The sequence below is a fragment of the Dendrobates tinctorius genome, unplaced genomic scaffold (assembly GCF_039654945.1).
Source record: "Dendrobates tinctorius isolate UK_male_01 unplaced genomic scaffold, ASM3965494v1 ptg000039l, whole genome shotgun sequence".
Taxonomy (NCBI): domain Eukaryota; kingdom Metazoa; phylum Chordata; class Amphibia; order Anura; family Dendrobatidae; genus Dendrobates; species Dendrobates tinctorius.
This window is the reverse complement of record NW_027361707.1, coordinates 45,245,001-45,266,677: the sequence shown is the minus strand read 5'-3', so window position 1 is coordinate 45,266,677 and position 21,677 is coordinate 45,245,001. Positions and strand designations below refer to the sequence as shown.

General features: G+C 41.7%; 1 long non-coding RNA gene across 1 annotated transcript in view; it reads right to left on the bottom strand.

The window, feature by feature from the left end:
• The window catches only part of LOC141088547 (uncharacterized), a 71,609-nt gene that overhangs the window by 14,188 nt on the left and 35,744 nt on the right, over positions 1–21,677 (bottom strand). The gene's annotated exons all lie outside the window — the stretch shown is intronic.

Here is a 21,677-nt window from a genome sequence, read left to right as displayed (position 1 = left end):
GTATGTAGTATGTATGTAGCATGCATGTAGCATGTAGTATGTATGTAGCATGCATGTAGTATATATGTAGTATGTATGTAGTATATATGTAGCATGTATGTAGTATGTATGTAGCATGCATGTAGTATATATGTAGTATGTATGTAGCATGCATGTAGTATATATGTAGTATGTATCATGTAGTATGTATGTAGCATGCATGTAGTATATATGTAGCATGCATGTAGTATATATGTAGTATGTATGTTGCATGTAGTATGAATGTAGCATGTATGTAGTATGTAGTATGAATGTAGCATGTATGTAGTATGTAGTATGAATGTAGCATGTATGTAGTATGTAGTATGAATGTAGCATGTAATTTTTTTTTTTTTTTTTTTTTACATTTAACACATTAGCCGGATGATGGGACTACTACTGTCCCATCATTGGCTAATGTGTCAATCACTGTCATGGTAGCAGGCATCGCCAGATGGGACTTGTAGTCCCATCGGACGATGCCTGCACAGACCCCCGGAGCCTGCACAGACCACCGGCAGGCCGGCACAGCCCCCCGGCAGGCCGGCACAGCCCCCCGGCAGGCCGGCACAGCCCCCCGGAGCCTGCACAGACCACCGGCAGGCCGGCACAGACCACCGGAGCCTGCACAGACCCCCTGGCAGGCCGGCACAGCCCCCCGGCAGGCCGGCACAGCCCCCCGGAGCCTGCACAGACCACCGGCAGGCCGGCACAGACCACCGGAGCCTGCACAGACCCCCTGGCAGGCCGGCACAGCCCCCCGAAAGGCCCGTACAGACCCCAGAGAGGCTGTACAAGGGCAGGAAAGGGTTTTTCTTATTCCGATACCGGAAGTCCCATAGACTTGAATGGGACTTCCGGTATCGGAATCGGCGATACCGATACTTTTTTTAAAGATCGGCCGATACCATCCGATACGATACTTTGAAGTATCGGATGGTATCGCTCAACTCTACTGTTAACCCTTCTAGCTTCCTTACAAAAAAAAAATTATGTTTCAAAAGTTGTGCTGATGTAAAGTAGGCATAAAGATTAAAATTTAAAATTTCTGTTTTTTTTTCAGAAATAAACATGTTACATAGAAGAAATGTTACAGCTGTCATGAAGTACAATATGTCACAAAATAACATTCTCAAAATCAGTGGGATCCATTTCCATTGAAGCGTTTCAGAGTTATTACAGTACTTCATTAAGTGACACTGGTCAAAATCATAAAATTTGGCCTGGTTAGGAAGGTGAAAACAGGCTTGGGGGCTAAAGGGGTTAAAATGTGTTTTTCTCTGAAACGCTGCAACAGTTTAGCGTTAAACATACCTGGCTGAAATCTTACAGCCCGTGTCAGATACTGAATCTTTCAAGGTTCAGTTCGGATCAGCGAATGTCCCGATGTTCGCCGAACGGTTCGTCAAACATATCCAAACCTCACTGAATTCAATGGGAGACAAAACCAAACACATACACAAATCCTTCAGGGCAGCCAAAAAGCTGTCAAAACAGCTCAAATTAGGGGCAGACAGCACGAAAAATGGCTTCAATTGACCCATATTACAAATAGTATAATTGCGCAGCATGCATGCATGGGACAGGGCCTGGGGCAGGGCTTGGACCAGCATTTCTAGCTTAAACATTGATCAGTAGCAGGTGGATGAGTGACAAGTGTAGGCCTGGTGCTCTGAGAGCCCTGCCAAATGCAGACACCATATGTGAAGGAGACCCAACTTGCAGTCAAGTATAGGGGAATGGAAAAGTCGATGCGTACCTGCCTCACACACTCACACATAGTACTCGACCAGTTTTTAAAGGTGTGTTTTCTCTGAAATGCCCCAGTATTTTACAGCCAAACATACAAGGCTGCACTGACACAGTCATCATCTGATTCATGCTGCCTGAGGTTTGGGCAACATGAATCTCATGACAGATTCCCTATAATCGAATCCATCACATTTTCCATTTTTTTTTACTATCTAGAATGAAAAACTTGAAGGAAGAGATCCTAAACAATTATATATGACTATTTATTATGCTCACTTATATAGCGCCATCGTATTCAGCAGCGCTTTGTATATATTGTCATCTCTGTCACCATTGGGTCTCACCATATAAATTCCCTATCAGTATGTCTTTGGTGTGTGGGAGGAAACTGGAGAACCCGGAGGACACCCACACAAACACGGGGAGAACATACAAACCCAGGACCCCAGCTATACAAAGCAACAGTGCTAACCACGGAGCCATCTTGATGACTAAAAACCTGTTAGGCTGGTTTCACACTTGCATTTTTTCACGCAAACATGCGCATGTGCTTTTTCCCCTATATTTAACATGGGTGCGCATTGTCATGCGTTTGTTCGCGTTTGTATGCGCATGCGTTTTTTTTGTAGTGCGCGCCCAGGCGCACAAAATGCAACTTGTTACATTTTTTGTGCGTCCGACCTGTCTCAAAAAAAGAATGCGCACGTAATGCGCACGGAATTCACCCAAAAATACATTAAAGTCTATGGGAGCGCTGACGTGCGCATGGTTATGCACACGTCAGCGTTTTTAGGTAAAAACGATGCGCAAAAAACAAGAAAACGGATTAAAAACACATAATGCGTTTTTTATGCGTGTTTTGCAAGTGTGAAAGTAACCTTAGAACTGAATAAAAACTCTTCTCTATATTTTCTGAGAACAAAAGTTACAGAGCAGATAATATGTTTGGTAGAAGGTTCAACTGTGAACACAGCCCGACTGGCTGCACATATGACTCAGCAGAGGTTTTCTGCCCTGTCTGCTCCAGAATTGGACATCACAGTATGAGATTCTGTCCCTTTCAAAGTGCAACAATTATCATGCTAATCATTTTATCATTAATACAAAATTAAATAACTTGCTTAAGCACAAAGCTGACATGGAAAAATGATTAATATTTCCCTTCCGTAGGCGGCACGTTGTATCTGTGCACCCATGTGTATAAATATACTAATTTGCTTTGCATTTTTGTAGCGCTGTCTCCGTTCCAGGGTAGCAAGCATGTCCAGCCTGTTAATGAAATGCTTTTGTCTAGAAAATCTGAAATTATTCATTTCCTCTTTCTCTGGAGTTTTTGCAATGTTTTAGGCATGGCCACAAGGTGTGAAGGACATTAGCGAAAATAATGAGAAACACATGATGGGAATTATCTACAAAGTATGCTGCGATGAATCTAATTCATTATTCAGAAATCCAAAGGAGTATCTTAGAGCTCCAATGTAAAATCTTACCCCCAACTATCAAGCTTCATTTACTGCGCTAATTAACTCGTATAGCCAAAGGGGCCATTATGGCCGCACTTCCTGTTGTGACTTTTGCAAAAATGGCTGCAAAGACTAAATTGAAAAATTACAATATTTGTGTATGTAACTAATTTAACCCGAATTCTTTAAGATCGGTCTGAAAAATTACAATCTGTGTATGTATCCCGTATGGCTCGGATTCTTCAAGACTGGTGTTCTACATTCCAACTTTCGAAAGAAAGGCTTCGAATGTATTAACAGCCTTGAATTTGGCGCATCTTTCAATGGCCGTGCGCCACCGCAGGAAATATACTGGAGTGTGGAATCCATTATGTTGCCAATTTGTGCCACTTATGCCGTGTAATTTATGAAGATTTTGTCAGTCGCGGTCGGCTAATTTCCCTCCACACGAAACTCTGACCATTTTTCAAAAAGTGTCCTGGGACTGTAAAAATGTTTGCAGAACTACAAGTTGATGCTCATGTAAAGCAACTCACTAAGTTTCATAGGAGATCATAATTTGGTCTGTGCTCTGCAATACTGAAGTATTGCAGTATATAAGTATTTAGTGTCAGACCGGGCTGGCGAGAATCCACCAGTAACATTGACTCTGGAGGTCTACTGTTCAGCTAGATGCAAATATTAAATTACCCTCTTTCACAAATTTGCCAATTCTCTTATATAATATTACAGGGGTTATCTGGGACTCTGGTTATTTTTTGTTATGGAGCTAAGAACTTACAGGCAGGTATTTTCAAACTACCCACCTGGAACCCATCTCTGCCAGCTCAGAGCGGTCACAGACTGCTTTCTACATCAATTCTACTTCTTCATTTGTCCTCAAATAAATAGAGCAACTCTTCCTCTTCTGAGGCTGCTCTGTTGACAGGGCGTCACTGCAGATGTAATGCTGATTGATAGCCGGGGTTCCCCGCAGTAAGGCAGCAGGGAGCTGGCTGTCAATCAGCATGATATCGTCGGAGTTGCCTCATCAATAAAACTGTGTGAAAGAGAAGAAGCTGCTCCGTTTCCTCTGACTGTTATAAAATTATTATTATTATTATTATGCATTTATATAGCGCCATTTATTCCATGGCGCTTTACATGTGAAATGAGAAATATAGACAAGTATAGTAAACATGTGTAAGACAAGAGACACACAAGTACATAAGGAGAGGGGACCCTGCCCGCGAGGGCTCACAGTCTACAGGGATGGGTGAGGATACATTAGGAGAAGGTAGAGCAGGTCATGATGTGGTTCAGTAGACCGAGGATCATTGCAGGCTGTAGGCTTGTCGGAACAGGTGGGTCTTCAGGTTCTTCTTGAACATCACTGGAAACCACAGAAACACTGGCAGCAGTCCTCAGTGACTGATCTAACACAGTACTGGGCAATCAGCTCTGGGCAGAACAAGCAGGTAGTAAGCAACTACTAGGTTCTTAGTTCATAGCACAGAATAAGAAAAGTCCCGGATAACCCCTTTAAGCTAGGTAGCCTCTTGGATGAATGATGGGATGTTGCTTTTGTCAGTGAATCAAATGTTTTGGGTGAACTAGTGCTCAAGTTTGTGGGTAAGTGGTACTCTCCTGCACAGGGACCCCCAGGGGATTCAATTGCTCGTCTGTGGGCCACTCTCAACCTGTAAGAACTGCAGTATATCAAATGATCGTGGAAATGCTCAGCAGCTCAAATCTAAATAAATGTAGTTATGCTAAAAAATAAAGTGAAAAAAAGTAATTAAGGCTGGTTTCACATTTGCGTTAAAACAACGCTGCGCCCTGCATCGTTAAGCCCCGCCCTGAGCCGGCTCCCTGCCCGCCCCATCCGGGATCACTGCCTACTTTCGCATTTGCACGCATGCGATCGGCGCACCCTATCTTTAGCATAGGGTGCGCAGATCATGCGCTGCCAGTGTGAAAGTAGCGTGCTGCGCACTTTTGACGGTGCGCCGTGCGCGCCGAAATGCAGCATGTTGCATTTCGGCGCGCACGGCGCACCGTCAAAAGTGCGCAGCACGCTACTTTCACACTGGCAGCGCATGATCTGCGCACCCTATGCTAAAGATAGGGTGCGCCGATCGCATGCGTGCAAATGCGAAAGTAGGCGGTGATCCCGGATGGGGCGGGCAGGGAGCCGGCTCATGGCGGGGCTTAACGACGCAGGGCGCAGCGTTGTTTTAACGCAAATGTGAAACCAACCTAAAAAAACCATACAGTATACCATATATAAATAACAGTGTAAATTACCTTGCCATCACCCTCCACCACCTATTTTACTAATTTGAAAATAAAGAAATAAAATAAAGACATATTTCGCATTACGACTTTGACCTATCAAAATAAAAATGAATTAAACCAGCAGGAAAAAGTTAATCAAGAAAATAATATTGGAATGCCAGTACTACTGTATTTTGGTTGTTACGTCCCCTTCGAAAAAATGTAATACCAAGAAATCAGACAGTCTTATTTACCCCAAAATGGCACCAAAGAAAACGACAACACACCATAAAATACAGAAAAACCTTCACACAGCTCCACAGCAACCATACAAGTAAAAAGTTAATGGTTTCATTGTTTTGTGCAGTTCGTCATTTTTGGAGCTGTTAAATTGATTAAAAAAAAAAACCTGTTCAAGTTTTGTATCATAGTAATCTCTCTGACTTGAAGAATCATATTTACAGCTCAGCAATCTCTGCAAAAATAAAGCCCAAAAACAATGACGGAACTTTTTTTTTTTTTTTTACTGCACATGGAATTTATTTCCTCATTTTCAGTGCTTTATATCATAATGTGAAAGATGTTACTCAAAACTCCAGAAAAAAAATGCCCTTATGTGGCTATGTCAACAAAAAAAAAATAAAACCTAATGTCTCTTGTAAGAAGAAGAGGAAAAAACAAAATTGCCAAAAAAAACCAAACAAAAATTAGCTGCATTGTTAAGGGGTTAATAATGTATGGCTAATATTGCTTTTTGTGCGGTAAATGTTTTGAAGAGGAGCTATTACCAGATCTAAGGTGGATGGTTTTTGCCCGTATTTAATTCCTGCTGCTCTCATGAATATTCAATTTTTTTAAATTCACTCTTTGTTTTCAGACATATGTTTTTTATTAGTGCTAATTTTAATGGTCTTTACATATTTATAGACCATAAATTTTTATGGTCTTTAAAAGGGGGTTTAGCGAACGGGGTAATAATGGGAAGCAGCCGAAAGACACGCCCAGAGAATTATGTGAACGCCACTCTAAAGACCATAAAAATTAGCACTACATAAAAAGGTCATGCGTCTTATTGCTTACCAGGGGTGGTGGCTGCAGTGAAAAGGGGTTCCAGGGTCGCTGCTGGAGAAGGCAAGAGTAGAGCGTTGCTGCAGGCCGCAGGCTGGGATGAGGTGATGTTCGGATGTGCGGCGGATCGCTGCGGGTGTCCGGTGCTGCTCTTGGTGTCCGGTGCTGCTGCGGGGGGCTCTTCTGACATTTTGTGAAAGGCCAGAGCCCCCGCAGTTCCATGGTTTCTTACACGGTGGACTGTGGGAAAATGGCTGCCAGGGGCGTCGCATGCGCAGATGGAAATCTCGGCACCAAGATCTTGGGAGATGAGATCTGAGCGCCGCACCTCTGAACACCCCCTCATCCCAGCCTGCGGCCTCCAGCAACGCTCCACTCTTTCCTCCTCCAGCCGCGACCCTGGGACCCTGCTCCACCGTGGCCGGTAAGGTATATCAGCATTATAAGACACACCCCCATTTTCCCCTAAAATTGAGGGAAAAAAGTGCGTCTCATAATCTGAAAAATATGCTAAGTCTGTATAAACTTTATATATTTGTCAAAAAATGTTAAAAAAGCTTATGAAATGCTGATAATTGTACTTCAGTAAACATAGAAACATCCGACTAAAAGATCAAAAAACACTGAAGCAGCAAACTTTGTGAAAGACAAAATTTGTGTCGGTCTGTAAACTTTTGTCCGCAGTAGACAGTAGAAAATTGCAGGATGGTTTAGATTCATTTAGTTTTCATGTTATAGTCAGTAAAAGCAATAATAATGTTGCTGCCAAATGGCGTGTGCCACTTTAAGCTATAAAGTGCAGTACAAGCTAAAGCTAAGAAATAAATTAGCTGAATGTGTTACGATCTTTCACACTTAATGGCCTTTGAAATGCATTATCTTTCAGCAAAATCAGATTGAGTTCTTCCAAGCTCTTTTTTTTTTAAAGAACCTCAATTGCAAAGTCAAGCTATAAAATAATTTTTTTTGTCTTATTAATATTATAATTGTATTGTATATATTATTTATCTTAATGATTTCCATTGCATGTACTCAATATGTGTAAAAAGCGTTTACATTTTGAGCACCTCGCTGGGCTTTCCTTATTGAGGTTTAAGGCCCTCATACTTATTTGACTAGTGATGGTCAAACCCACTGATATGAAGGGGTTCGGTCAACAGCAGGGATGTAACTACAACAGGTGCAGGGATTGCAATCGCAACCCTGGCCCTGGAGTCTAGGGTGCCCAAAAGTCCCTTTGGCCTATAGAAAAAGACTATTGCTAATAAAGATTTCAAATATTTGAGGGCTCCGTTGGAGCTTTCACATTGGGGCCCATAAGTTTCAAGTTACGCCACTGGCCAACAGTGTAATATGTATGGGGGCCACTGACAAATGATTGTCGGGGGGGAGTTAAGGATTTGATACATCTGAATTTGGACTGTTGGATCTTTTTCTTCTCACGCTACCTCCTCCACTTGTCTATAAAACATTCACAGTCATGTCTTCTCTTCTCACATACGGCCATTTGGTGATTCTCGTCACTCAGTGACACTGGCCATTTCTCCTCTGATCACTTGTAGACAGCCCCGGCAAGCACACGCCCAACTTGATTGGTTTATCAGCGGTCCTATCCCAATCACAGGTTTCTGGACTCTACTCACTGATCCATGTATCGGTTATCATTGCTACTTGACCCTTCCTATTGTTGAGCAATCAGTGCAGAAACCACAACTCTGAGGATATACTCAAATCTCTGTAGGCTCTGGCCTGAGTCTCGCACACCAAAACATGTGACTTAACCCCATATAACCCATAGTGAAGATTCGACTTCATATTTTACGTAAATACAAACCCTTCGTCCCTTACATTGAGATAGGAGATATATTTCAGATTCCTATTTGGCAAACTGCAATCACGAGTCAGAACTACAGCATCCATTCCATGATGCCCATTGTAATCCGTTCATGGATGACTAATAATTGTTACCTAAGTATTAAACGTATTGTCCAGGGCCAGAAAAATGGTTGGTTGCTTTACAGAAACAACTGCACTGTCATTACCTAATTTTTATCAAGCTGAAATATCAGAAAAGCCACTAGACAAGAGTGCTGCCATTTATTAAATAAATTCATAAATAAATGAGTAAAATAAATAGAACTTTTCAGGGACGATTGTAATAGCCACTGTTAATGAAGAGGCTTGCTGCAATACGGTGGACCTAATTTATCAAGAGGGGCACGCCATTGAATGACTTAGCCGCATCGGGATTAAGTACATTTTCGGAGAAAGTTACAGAGGCATGTAAATGTTTGGGCAACCCTCATCAAAATTACTGTTATTGTGAACAGTTAAACAAGTTGAAGATTAAAAGTGATCTAGATGGCCAAAAGTTAAAGAAAATGGTTCAATGCAAAAGTTTGGGCACCCTGCATGGTTAGTGCCTAGTAGCACCCCCTTTTTAAAGTATAGCAGTTTCTAAATGCTTTTTGTAGTCAGTCAAGGGTCTTCAATTCTTGTTTGAGGGCTTTTCATCCATTCTTTCTTGGAAAATTCTTCCAGTTGTGTTAGATTCCTTGGTCGTCTTGCATGCACTGCTATTTTGAGGTCTAGCCACAAATTTTCAATAATGTTCAGATCAGGGGACTGTGAGGGACATTGTAAACCTTCAGTTTGCGCCTTTTGAAGTTGTCTATTGTCGATTTTGACATGTGTTTAAGATTATTATTCATTTGTAGAAGCCATCCTCTCTTCAACTTCAGCTTTTTTACAGATGGTGTTATGTTTGCATGAAGAATTTGTTGAAATTTCATTAAATCCCTCTACACGTGAAATGTTTCCTGTGCCATTGGCTGCAACAAAACCTCAAAGCATGATTGATCAACCCCCATGCTTAATCCATCTACAACCTTGGATGTATCCATGCATACAGGTGGCCTGGTACTTAATGACCTGGGACGTAGGGATCCGTGTTATGAATGGGTCACCGAGGAGGATAGCAGGAACAGGCTAAGCCACCAGAAAACCAGAGAGGTTGGTAACTAAGCGGATTGCAGACCCCTGATCCTATCAACACAACTAGCAGTAGCCATGGAGTGTTCCTACAATGCCCTAGACGCTTTGTCACAGCCAGAGAACTAACTAAGCCTAAAGTCAGAAAGGTGAAATTTAAACTGCCCCGGAGCAGATCCCCAAATGAATAGACAGCCCCCAAACATATATTGTTGGTGAGACAAGATGAGACACAAACACAGGCAGAAAACAGACTGAGCAAATGGTGGGGCCCAAGCTGTCTAGACAGGACAGGACAGAAAAGATACTGTCTGCAATCACGCACAAAACCCTAAAAAAATCCAACACTTCTGATATACAAAAAACCTGAGGCCACACGACCTCACCCCCGCTAGATCAGCACTCTGGTATAAACTGGAAGCAAAGCGAAAGATACAAACATAACAGGGGACTGAACAAACTGACACAAGCTTTAACATATGCAGCATGGCCCAGCACTGCCTCCAGCAGGGAGTACGCTGAACCCTAGCAACAAGGCAGAAAGCAAAAAAAAGGCACAACCAGGTTAGATGCAAAGGATTAGCAAAAGAATCACTTAACTGAACCATGCAGATCAGGCAGGGGACAAAAGAACTCCAAATGCACAAGGAGGAAAATCACCAGCAACCTCCAAGAGCAGCCAGCTCAATTATATGCTCCCAGCCAGTAACCCAGGTTCCCAATTATCATCGTCAGGTGGGGAACTTCCATCAACCTGGCAAGCTCCACTACTCTCAGTAACCACAAGAGGGAGCAGAGGGAGCTTCGGCTCAGAAATCTGAGCAAGGTAATTCACAACAGATTCGTCATGATGAGCGACCATACACAGGGGCTCCAGGTGTAGCCTGATTCTGACTGCTGACACCTGGCACTCAGGGCCAGAAGTGGTGCTGCACCGCTCCTGGCTCTTTAACCCCCTAAATGTTGTGATCAAAATCAATTGCAGCATTTAGAGAGCAGGCAGAAGGAGAAAGCCCCCTCTGCCATTGCAGAGGTGCCTCTGTGACGTCTTTGCGTTCTGCAGTTATTACCACTTAAAGTGTCACTGGCCAGAATTGTAAAATTTGACCTAGTCATGAAGGTGCAAACAGCATTGAGGTAAATGGGTTAATAGTTGGCGAGATGTTCTCTTCTGTGCCCATTTATCTCCACACATACCTTTGATCATTGTGGCCAAAGAATTCTATTTTAGCCTTATCAGTCCACAGGACTTGTTTCCAAAATATATCAGGCTTCTTTAGATGTTCTTTTGCATATTTCTGAAGCTGAATTTTATGGTGAGGATGCAGGAGAGGTTTTCTTCTAATGACTCTTCCAGGAATGCCATATTTGTGCAGGTGTCTTTGAACAGTAGAACAATGTACCACAACTCCCGAGTCTGCTCAATCTTTCTGAAGGTCTATAGCAGTCATGTGAGGGTTCTGATTTTCCTTTCTAGCAATCCTACAAGAAGCTCTCATTGAAATTTTGATTGGTCTTCCTGACCTTATCTTGAACTCTACTGTACCTCTGGTAATTACCATTTCTTAAATGCATTTTGAACAGAGGAAAGGGCAACTTATAACTTTGCTATCTTCTTATAACTTTAACTTGCCTTGGGGGGCCTACATCATTTTCATTTTCAGAGTGCTGGGCAGCTGCTTAAAGGAACCTACATCTGCTGCTTTTTGGCACAAGGTTGAAGAGGCTAGGTTTTTATAAAGCTGGAAAATTGGCCTCACCTGGCCTTTCCTAACGATGACTTTGAGCAAGTAATAATCCTAACAGGCTAATTAAGGTCTGATACCTTGGTCAAAGTTATCTGAGCACAAAAATCTCAACATGTGGCCAAACTTTTGCATAGGCCCATTTTCATTTTTGTAATTTTTAAAACGGAAAAAAAGAAAAAAAAGACAATATATATATTTTTGCCTAGAATACACAGGGAATGTATCATCTTTACCTTTAGGCTTTTTAGAGGTCATTTTATCTTCAATTTACTTAACTGTTCCCAATAACAGTAACTTTGATGAGGGGTGCCCAAACTTTTATACGCCACTGTACACATAATTTTCCATGAATTTCACAGGCGAGCATAGCCACACACTGTCCTGCTCATGCCACATTCATGCTACACCTATCTTAGCATAGTTAGAGAGACAGGTGAGCAATCGCAAATTGTTGCAATATTTTTGTTCAACTTCCAAGTTGCGCAAAAGTATTGCAACCTATTATGGAATTTTAAATGAGAATCCTGGCTTAAACACCTTCAAGAATCGGCCTCTTCATCTCTTTGGGACAAACACTTTAATTTATTTGGGGAACTGGATGTGCTTCCAAAATCCATCAAGAAGGCAGACCTGTCCGATAAGTTTCTGACACCGATGTCATAACTATAGGGGCTTAAAGTTTCTTGCAGTTAACTAAGAAGATTGATCTTGTAGCTGAACAAAACGAGGATGAGTGACATCAAGGTTTCCCTCTAGTAGGTAATTAACGCTCAGTAAGTGCCACTGAATATTTTCCTTCCTCCAGAAAACATCTGAAAGTTACATAGTGTATTTATTACCATCTAAAAGTGATCGGCTTAACCTTACCGACATCAGTGATGGAGATGAGTTAAGTAATTGGATTGACATTACAGGAATTGAAAGCATTACTAATGAACAGTAATGTAATTCATGGTCCGGAAGAAATAGGGGAAATATCATTATAGCCATTACTTATATGTTCCATAGTGCCCTCGCTCACACTTGTAGTACTATACACTATCAATAATTTATCAGAAGCTGTTTTACGTAGTAATTATTTTGGCGAAGGAGATTCCATTTCATACACATCTTAGAAAGCAGAGTGATTTGTATATTGATTTTCTATATCACATGCAAGTATAGCCATTTCTAGTATCTTCGTGACTTTATTGTAAGGGGTGTACCGGGACCATGTAATACTCCACTCTCTTCCTTGATGTAGATATTGCCTTGTAATATGCATACTTATAGTTGTCTGTTGTTACTAAGATATGTTGAATAATGTATATATGTGTTAAATAGGGAAAGCGTAGTACCTTAGTCGGTCTACTAGATGAGGTGTGTAGTCTATATAGTTATTTAGGAGGAGCCAACCATATATAAGATAAAGGGTTTTCCCTTTTTAGAATAGTATGGCCGTGGAGCCCATATAGGGCGGACAACTCCGCAACGTTCAAGTGTGAAGCTCAGCCTTCCAAGACCCAGCGGGCATGAAGTGCAGCCAAAGCAGCAGTGGTGATGAGAGTGTTGGAGCAGAAACTAAAGCAGAGGTTACAACAGTACAGGGATGCAGGTCGCTCTACAATGTGGCAGCTCACTGCATGGGCAGACACCCTCATGTCCAGGGTGAAACGGACGGGGAAGTCCTAATGTGAAGAATGTGAACTGTATGGAACCCTATGCTGATGTTGCATCTGACAAGGATGTGCTGCGAAAAAAAAAAGTAAAGTTCTACGTTTTAAGTTGCAACTGGACTGTGTCTCTGTTTGTGGGCAATCATATGGAACGGGTCTGCAGCAACTCAGAGGAGACCCTGAAGGTGCAGAGAGCAGAGAGGCAAGTACACTGACAAAAGGACGTTCTTTGTATGTGATGGGAGACCAGGGTGCGCAAGAGCCTTTAGTCTCAGCCATGACTACGGCCCTGGTGCTTCCTCACATTATTATAGAGCGTCCAGCTCACTCTGAACAGCGTGAATTCTAGAAATTCACAAAATCTGAAAGTCGTTGACAAAAAACCTATCTGGTTTCTGACATGCAATCAATGGTCGGATGTATCCATGGCTGATCAATAATGCCACTGACATCTTTTCCTGGAAATGTGTTCCATCTAAATATGTGTCTTACATTCTCTACGAGTAGGCTAATATCAGAGTTATAAACTAGACTGAAATATCAGAACTTGATGAATATGGTACTTTTATAATGAGCTACGAAGTTTCAGGCTAAAAGTTGTAATAGAGGTTCTGATGACTACTTTTTCTGCACTGAGTTATGTGCTATCTGCAGTATCAGCCCTGCTTCATGTGGGAAACAAAGAGTCGTCGTAAATGGTACATTCTCCAGATGGGATATAGTCAGCAGTGTCGTACCGCAGGGATCTGTACTGGGAGCAGTGAGGACCACAGGGATCTGTACTGGGAGCCGTGGAGTACCGCAGGGATCTGTGCTAGGACCAATTCTTTTAAATCTCTTTATTAATGACCTTGTGGAAGGGATTGAGAGTAAAGTGTCAGCCTTTGCTGACAACACCAAACTATGTAGACTATTAAAATCTGACCTTGACATTACGATATTATAAAATGATCTGGATAAGATAACTGAATGGGCAAACACTTGGCAAATGAAATCCCAATGTATTGTTACCCCTCTATGAATCACTTGTGAGGCTACATCTACAATATGGGATCCAGTTTTAGGCTCCACATTTCAAAGAGGATATTGGGAAGTTAGAGTCAGTCCAAAGTGGCAACTAGATTATTACAGGAGATGGAAGACCTCTCATATCATGAGATGATGGAAAATTACAGCTTGCTTAGCATGAAAAAAAGGTTCCCTCAGAGGAGATCTCATTTACATGTATAAATATATGTGTAGTCAGTACAGAACACTGGCGCATGTCATTCCTTTCCAAGGACCATACTAAGGACCAGGGGGCACTCATTTCTGGTGAAGAAAGGCGATTCCTGCAGCTAAATAGGAAAGGGTTCCTTACAGTTAGAGCAGTCAGACTGTGGAATGCCGACCACAAGAGGTAGTAATGGCAGACATTATAACAGCTTTTAAAAAAGGACTGGACGCTTACCTAAGCTGAAATAGCATTGTGGGATACAGAAAATTTAGTGACAAAGAATTTATTACTGGTGGAGAATGGTTGAACTTGATGGACCTAAGTCTTCAACGTAGGTAACTATGTAAAGTGACCACCCAAAAAATGGCAATTCTGTGATTTATTTATTTTTTCTGTGATCACCATATGGGGTAAATATTATGATATTTTATTAGTTCAGACAATTATGCACGCAATACTGACAAATATATATTTTTTATTTTTTAGATTTCATTTATACTCCAGAAAAAACAAGGCTAATATGAAGTTTTAATTTTATTGTTCCAAGATATTTTTCACTTTTTAAATATTTTTATTGGTCCCTGTAAATGACTTGAATCTTTGCTTAACAAAAAAGAAAATAACCCATCTCCAATGACGCCCAGCCACAAACTTCTGTAGCTTCTCCCACGTTACGACTGCAATGACAATGCCGTCAGCAACCTGCAATCATATTGTGATTGGGGTATGGATGGGCACATTTCCTTCATTTCCAGCCTTTTAGATGCCACTGTCACAATTGAAATCAGCATCTTAAAAGTTAACCTGAGCTCAATCAAAGCTAGCACCCATAGAATCGGGTGCTAACAGCACCCATGCTGTATGGAGCGGGTACAGTTCCTTAGCTCATTCCATAAACGAATTGCACTCATCCAACTACAGAAATCAGAATTTGATCCCTTAGCTGATTGGATCTTCAAGGCACGTGAGCACTGACACTTGCCCAGGTTATCTGGGTGCTGGGGCATGATTGGAAGAATTATTCACATATATGTGGGATTATCCATGTGCCATATTTCCTAAAATAGATAAACAAGCCCCCAACTGCCATCAGAATTTTTTTTGGCCCCTACAGCCAAAGTATTAATGTATAGACAATCATGCTTCACATTAATTTACCTGTACTTTGATAGTATTTGTAGGGAACAATTAAGAAGGGGCAAACAATCCGAAGCCCTATCATGTCACCAATATATTGTAACTATTAGACAGCAAAGATCAGTGTTTATGTTTTTTGATAGCTCCAAAACCCAAACAAACCATTCATGGAACATGTCCTCTCCAGTGTTAAAGGTGTGTTGGAGATAATTTCCAATGGGACAACAGCTTTTGTGGAGGACATATTCTACTACAGGCCAAAGACACTAAGGGATAGTCTACTTAGAGGTGACAACTATGTGGGAGGAGATGATAAAAGGGATAGATATATAATTGGTGCAACTTTTGTTGGTGCACAAAAGACCAAAAGATAAGAAGGAGCACTTTCATCTTAAAAGAAGTGGCACAATCTTATAGGATTACAAAAAGCCCACGTAATTTTAATTCACAGGTTCCCTGTTCTGTCATTGGGAGAGATAATATACCTGGACCAAGCTTCCTCAGTCTCTTTACACTGTCATTCTACAATGATGAATGAAGTCCCTCTTTTGCATCTTCCTCCATGCTATTTTCATATAATACCTTGAGGATAGGGAATACAAAAGGGACAGCACCGCGCAGGATCTAAGAGCAATATTAAAAAATCATAAATAAAAGTGCAAAGCTGATGCACTCACAAGAATTAGGTGGAAGAAACAGTGTAATGGCCTTGGGGGAGGATCATGACCAAGGCCCTAGTTTGTCGGTCTGCCGCACGGCTCCTGGTCCACTAGGCGATCCTCAATCGTCCGCAGGTAGAAGTGAAAGGATAGAAAAGAAACAGTCTAATGCCGGCACTCCCGAGAATTGTATAGTGTGCTATATTAGCGTATAAAAAAGTTTAAAAAAAAACTATTGAAGAAAGTTATTTATTTAAAAGATGCAAAGTAAAAACAAAATAAAAACAACGCGTTTCGGTTTGAAGAGAGCAAAAGCCTTCATCAGGCTGTTTATACACCCCATCTTTTTTAGAAGCTAATATAGCACACTATACTATTCTCAGGAGCACTGGCATTAGACTAGTTTTTGTATCCTTTTCCTCCATGCTATGTTAGAGGACCAGCCACAGTAATCTAATGCCTACTATGACCATGATGATTGTTAATAACAGAACCTGTTCATAAAGTACTTATCAACATTTTGAAGTCCCAAAATTAAGACATTTAAGACCATATCCCTAATCTACCTGTGAATGCTCCCAAATCTGGGACTTTGGTAAGGTTTGCATTAGCACCGGCATCTATTTCAGCTTGATGGAATTGTCAAAATTGAAGCTGTTGGCAAGTTTGCCTTTAGAGTGACACCTGAAATTCATGGAACAGAGCTAACTTCTGTGTTGCACCTGAGTCTGCCATGCCTTGACCTAAAGACTGATTGCATGGTTTCCTGATAGCCTACCTTTAGGTCCCCCCTAAAAATAAGAGGAACTCTGCTGCGTCAAGGGAGCATCATGGTGGAGTCTGCATCAGATACTGATTAAAGGGCTGCATAATACTGCAATGTCTTCAGCATAAGAAATGTATTCCAAGGCTTTTTCTCTCTCTCAGAAAGAAAGGACTTTACTTTTGAAGAAAATGATAACTCCGCCGTCTATAAATGTATTTTTACGTCTCCAATTTACAATCATAGTTTAGATAAATATTTTATTTCTCATGCTCTCAGTTGTCATTGAAAATTGTTATCACGCACTTGCATGTATGTGTGGTGGATGTTTTGCCTATACAACTCCGCGATGATTTGAAGTACCGTAGTGCTCAAATTGGATTATATTTTAGAACATAAGCCTCGGAAAGAAAGCAGCACTGCTTAACATAATAATAGCCCAAGAGAAAGGTATTTCTCCCAAAAGCAGGAGACCAGAAATGAAAGCAGAGGTAGAACGCATCACTATGTAAAGATTGCTGGCTGCAATCAGGGAACTTTATCACAATGTTCAAGACAAGCTAGAAAAGTTGTAATGCATTTTCCTCTTTAGGGTTTGGACTCACTCAGATGTCTAAGTAAGATAACACTACATACCATACTGTGTAAAAAAAAGTGTTTGCCAGGTGACTCCTATCATTGTATAGGCTTTCAAAATGAATTATACAATTTAAACAAAGTATCATTTTAAACTAAAGGGGTTTGAGGAACTATCCAGTTACTTATTTGTGTTCTGTTTATTTAAATAACCACAAGTAGAGGTATAGAAGTTTCTTTGAAAAAGTTAAAGCAGTGTCTGATGGTATTGAGCGCCACATTACAGACCATCCGAAAAGAATGTGTGGATGATGGCTTAGACTATGTTCACATGCAATTTTTGGAGTACTGTAGTTTTGTGGAGCACATCTGGTTCAAAAACTACTTTAAAAACACTTAGAAAAATTATCCTAATAATATCTAAGAGACAACCACTTTTCTGTGAGCTATTTTCTTTCTTGGCACAAAGAACAGTTCGCAATTTTTAAGGGTAGATTAACAGGGGTGTATTAAAAAAATCATTCAGTTTCACCCAGAAAAATGTGATGATTTTTTTCTCACTTGTCATCGTATACAATCCATTTTTTACCGCATCATCTATTAATCATTTAAAAAAAAGATTTACATTTTCCAGAATTGCAAATAAAGTCCTCATTTAAGAGCCTCAAACACGGGAATAGCCAGATCTTCCTCCAGGGAAGGACCCAGCCAAGGAGTGGCTCCTTTCGGAAACCAGCATTACCACCATATTAAGTGGCCCTTTAAGTCAATATCCAGCTCTTTACGAGTTTACAGATATGTCAAGGGAAATACCAAGGCCAGGTATCCATCCACAGACAGCTGTTTCGGGTGTTGCCCCTCATCAGTGTGGAGTAGGATTCTGGCTAAGTGGGAGCAATGCAGATTGCATCAGTGAAAAACATTTGCTCATTCACTGTACTACCCCATTGAATAACATTGGTCCGAGTGCAGTCCTTTTTTTCACGGATAGCACTTTTACCAAAAATACGGCTATGTGAAAGAGCCCTAAATAGAAGCTGTATTGCATTACCCGACAATCGTCGCTACACATTATACGGAGCTGCGCTTTTCAGACTAGCTAAATATTTTCATCTGACCAGTGGAGTAACAACCATGGTTGCAGAGGTCACAACCTCGACCAGGCCCATGCGGGTGAGGGGCCCATCGATGCCAGCACAAACTTCAACTGGATGTGATATTGAAGTACAGAGGCCAGCAGCTGACGTCAGCATGCCCATGACTGGGGCCGCATGGCTGTAGTGTCATGCACTCCTGTGGTACTAAAGTTAGTTGCCAGCTCATGGTGGGAGGAAGGTGGATGGGAAGTGTTTATTTTTTATACATTAACAGCATCAGAAAAAGGGATATATATATACCAGGATGGGGCCCAGGGTAAAGAACATATATGCCAGGGTGGGGGCTATATATATCAGGAGGGGGCCTGAGCTAGGGACATAAATAAGAGGACGGAGGACCTATATATGTGTATGCACTACTCGCAAAAAGTTAGGGGTATTCGGCTTTAAGGTAAAAAGTTTTGGAAAACTTAAAAAGTTCACCCTACAGCAATATTTTATCATGAAAGTAGGGCATTTAAGTGGAAGCAGCAATGGTGATTTTCTCATCTCAAGCAATTTATTGAAACAAAAACTGACAACAGTGGTGGGTATACCCCTTCTCCCCCCAAAATGTCAAATGTCAATGTCTCGATAACTTTTCATGTGGCCTTGACCATCAATTACAGTTTGACAACAGCGTCCGATGCTGTTCACAAGTCATGTTATTTTCTGCTTAGGCATGGCATCCCACTCTTCTTGAAGTGTTGCCCTCAAGTCATTGAGGTTTCGGGGTACAGAGATAAGAGCCTCTACACGGTGACTCAGCTGATCCCAGAGGTTTTCTATGGGATTCAGGTCTGAAGAAAGTGCAGGCCATGAAGATGAAATTAGACCTGTGTTTTTTCGTGTAATGACTGTATTATTCTAATCAACCAAAGGATCCAACAAAATTATATCAATGTGCCTCACATAATATCATTAGCAAACCCATCTGTTTCTTATATTTATTTATTAAACAGAGGGACGTGGCACACTTGGTATGTGAGTTTTCATGGTGATTGTTATGCGGTTACTGTGTCCTGGCAGTGGGGAAATACAGTACATTAAGAGTACTTCATTCATTCTTGATTTGTATTGGCTATGGCTTGCCAGGCTTTAAGGCATCTATTGAAGATCTGATAAATTGTTAACCCCTCATGGTCTTAATTAAAGGGCCAGTACCGGTTTATTGTTATATATTTACAATCACATATTTAAAGTGGTCTGTAGCCTTATTTTTGTCCCACCACAGAGGTGATTTTGGCTTCTATAATTTTTTCTTTTTTGTTTGTGATAATTTTAAATATTTTCCATGTGGAATAATAAAATAATTGTATATATTGTTTACATATTGTGCCTGTTTCTGTTTAATAAATAAATATAAGAAACAGATGGGTTTGCTAATGACTGTATTAGTATTGTTATTAAAGTAGTAGGGAGTTGTCACTGTACCATTCACAAAATGTACGACAGTTCAGTATTGACTAGAAATACCTGCCCACACTGTAACTTCACCAATACCACCAAAGGCTCATCTGGGGACAACTGTGGTTAATGTATAGCGCTCTCCCTAAAGTCTTCATCATTGTTGGTGGCCATCATTTCTGCCCTGTGAATTGACTTTCATCGCTGAACAGCTCTGCAGCCCACTGGTTCCTTGTCCAGCGTAGATGCTCCCTGGCCCATGCAAGATGATGGTGGTCAGGTACCTTTGCAGGTCATGTAGCACACAGACCACACTGATATAAATGGTTTTGAATGGTCTGACATGCCTCTCACCTACCTTAAATGAGTCTAGAGTTATGTGGCAGTCATCATCCGGTTCCAAAAGGAATTATTCACAATGAAGCATTCATCATTGTGGGATGTGGACAATGGCATTCCGTCCACTTCTCTGCCTTTAAATCAAGTCTTCCAGATTCTCTGTACCTCTGTTCCAACCTGCTGATGGGTCTGTGACACTCTAAGCTCAGTGGCCACTTCCATCTGAGAGCATCTTGCTTGAAGCCTAGCAATGACAAAATACTGTTGATCAATTTGTTAGGGCTGGCGGAACGCACCAAATAATAAAATAATAGTAAGGTGCGTTCGCAGACTGGGGTCCACCGTGCAGGGGTGGTAAACTGCTGCTTAGTAATGGAGGAAGTATAAAGCGGTATACAAAAGGTCACACGTGGGTTAACATCACCCAATGTGAACAGGACGAACTCTGTTACCTCACAGAGCCACACTACCGCAGAACATAAATGCCGGTGCCTGTTTAGCTCACAGAGCCCGGCGACGGAGCGCACAGAATGCGGTCACAGAACTCTGCCCCAAGGACACGGGGTCAGAGTCCCTCTAGACCTTCTGAGTGCGCGGCACTGCACCTGCGGACACCACTATAGACGCTGACTATAGTGGAGTGTCGAGCACGTGCAGCGTGGCGTGCAGAGCTATCGGTGGACACTGAAGCCAGTCACAGACACTCCCTCTACTTACACCTAAGCCTGGGCACTTAACAGGCTAGGCTGCACAACACATGTGTATCAAGGATAGGGGTTTCTTAAAGAGTCATTCACCAGAGACATTCATGCATACAACCCTCACTCCTCATAGTCTGGTAATGCAGTCTATTCTAGCGCATTGCCGAGCGGCCATGCGAACCTTTTATAGCAGCGTCCTTCCGGGACCTTCCTGACCTTCCTGATGGTCCAATCCGAGCTGGAGAAGGACCTGAGCATGTGACCTCCGATCTCCAATGATAGATCGTCCCACAGGCATGCTCAGTGGACCGAAAGGAGGACTTAGGCTACTTTCACACTTGCATTTTTTTGCGCTGCGCAGTGCAGTGCAAACGCACATAAAAACGCATCATGCGTTTTTGTGCGGTTTTGTACACGTTTTTTAAAAAATGCACGTCAGCGCACCCACAGACTATAATGGGTGGTTGGGTGAAAAAAAACGCATTGCATGCGCATGCTTTTTTTTGGGACAAGTCGGATGCACAAAAAATGCAACAGGATGCATTTTGTGCGCCCGAGCGCACACTACAAAAAAACGCATGCGTGTACAAACGCATGTGTATGCGCACCCATGTAAAGTATAGGAAAAAAACGCAGGCTTTTTTTGCACAAAAAAACAACGCAAAAAAACGCAAGTGTGAAACCAGCCTTAGTCCCTGGAGTAGCTCGCTGCTGACCAGCATGCATTGCTATAGCTGGACCAGCAGCAACCAAACCCACAGAGCTGGTCTGAGCAGAGCGCTGGGATCGACG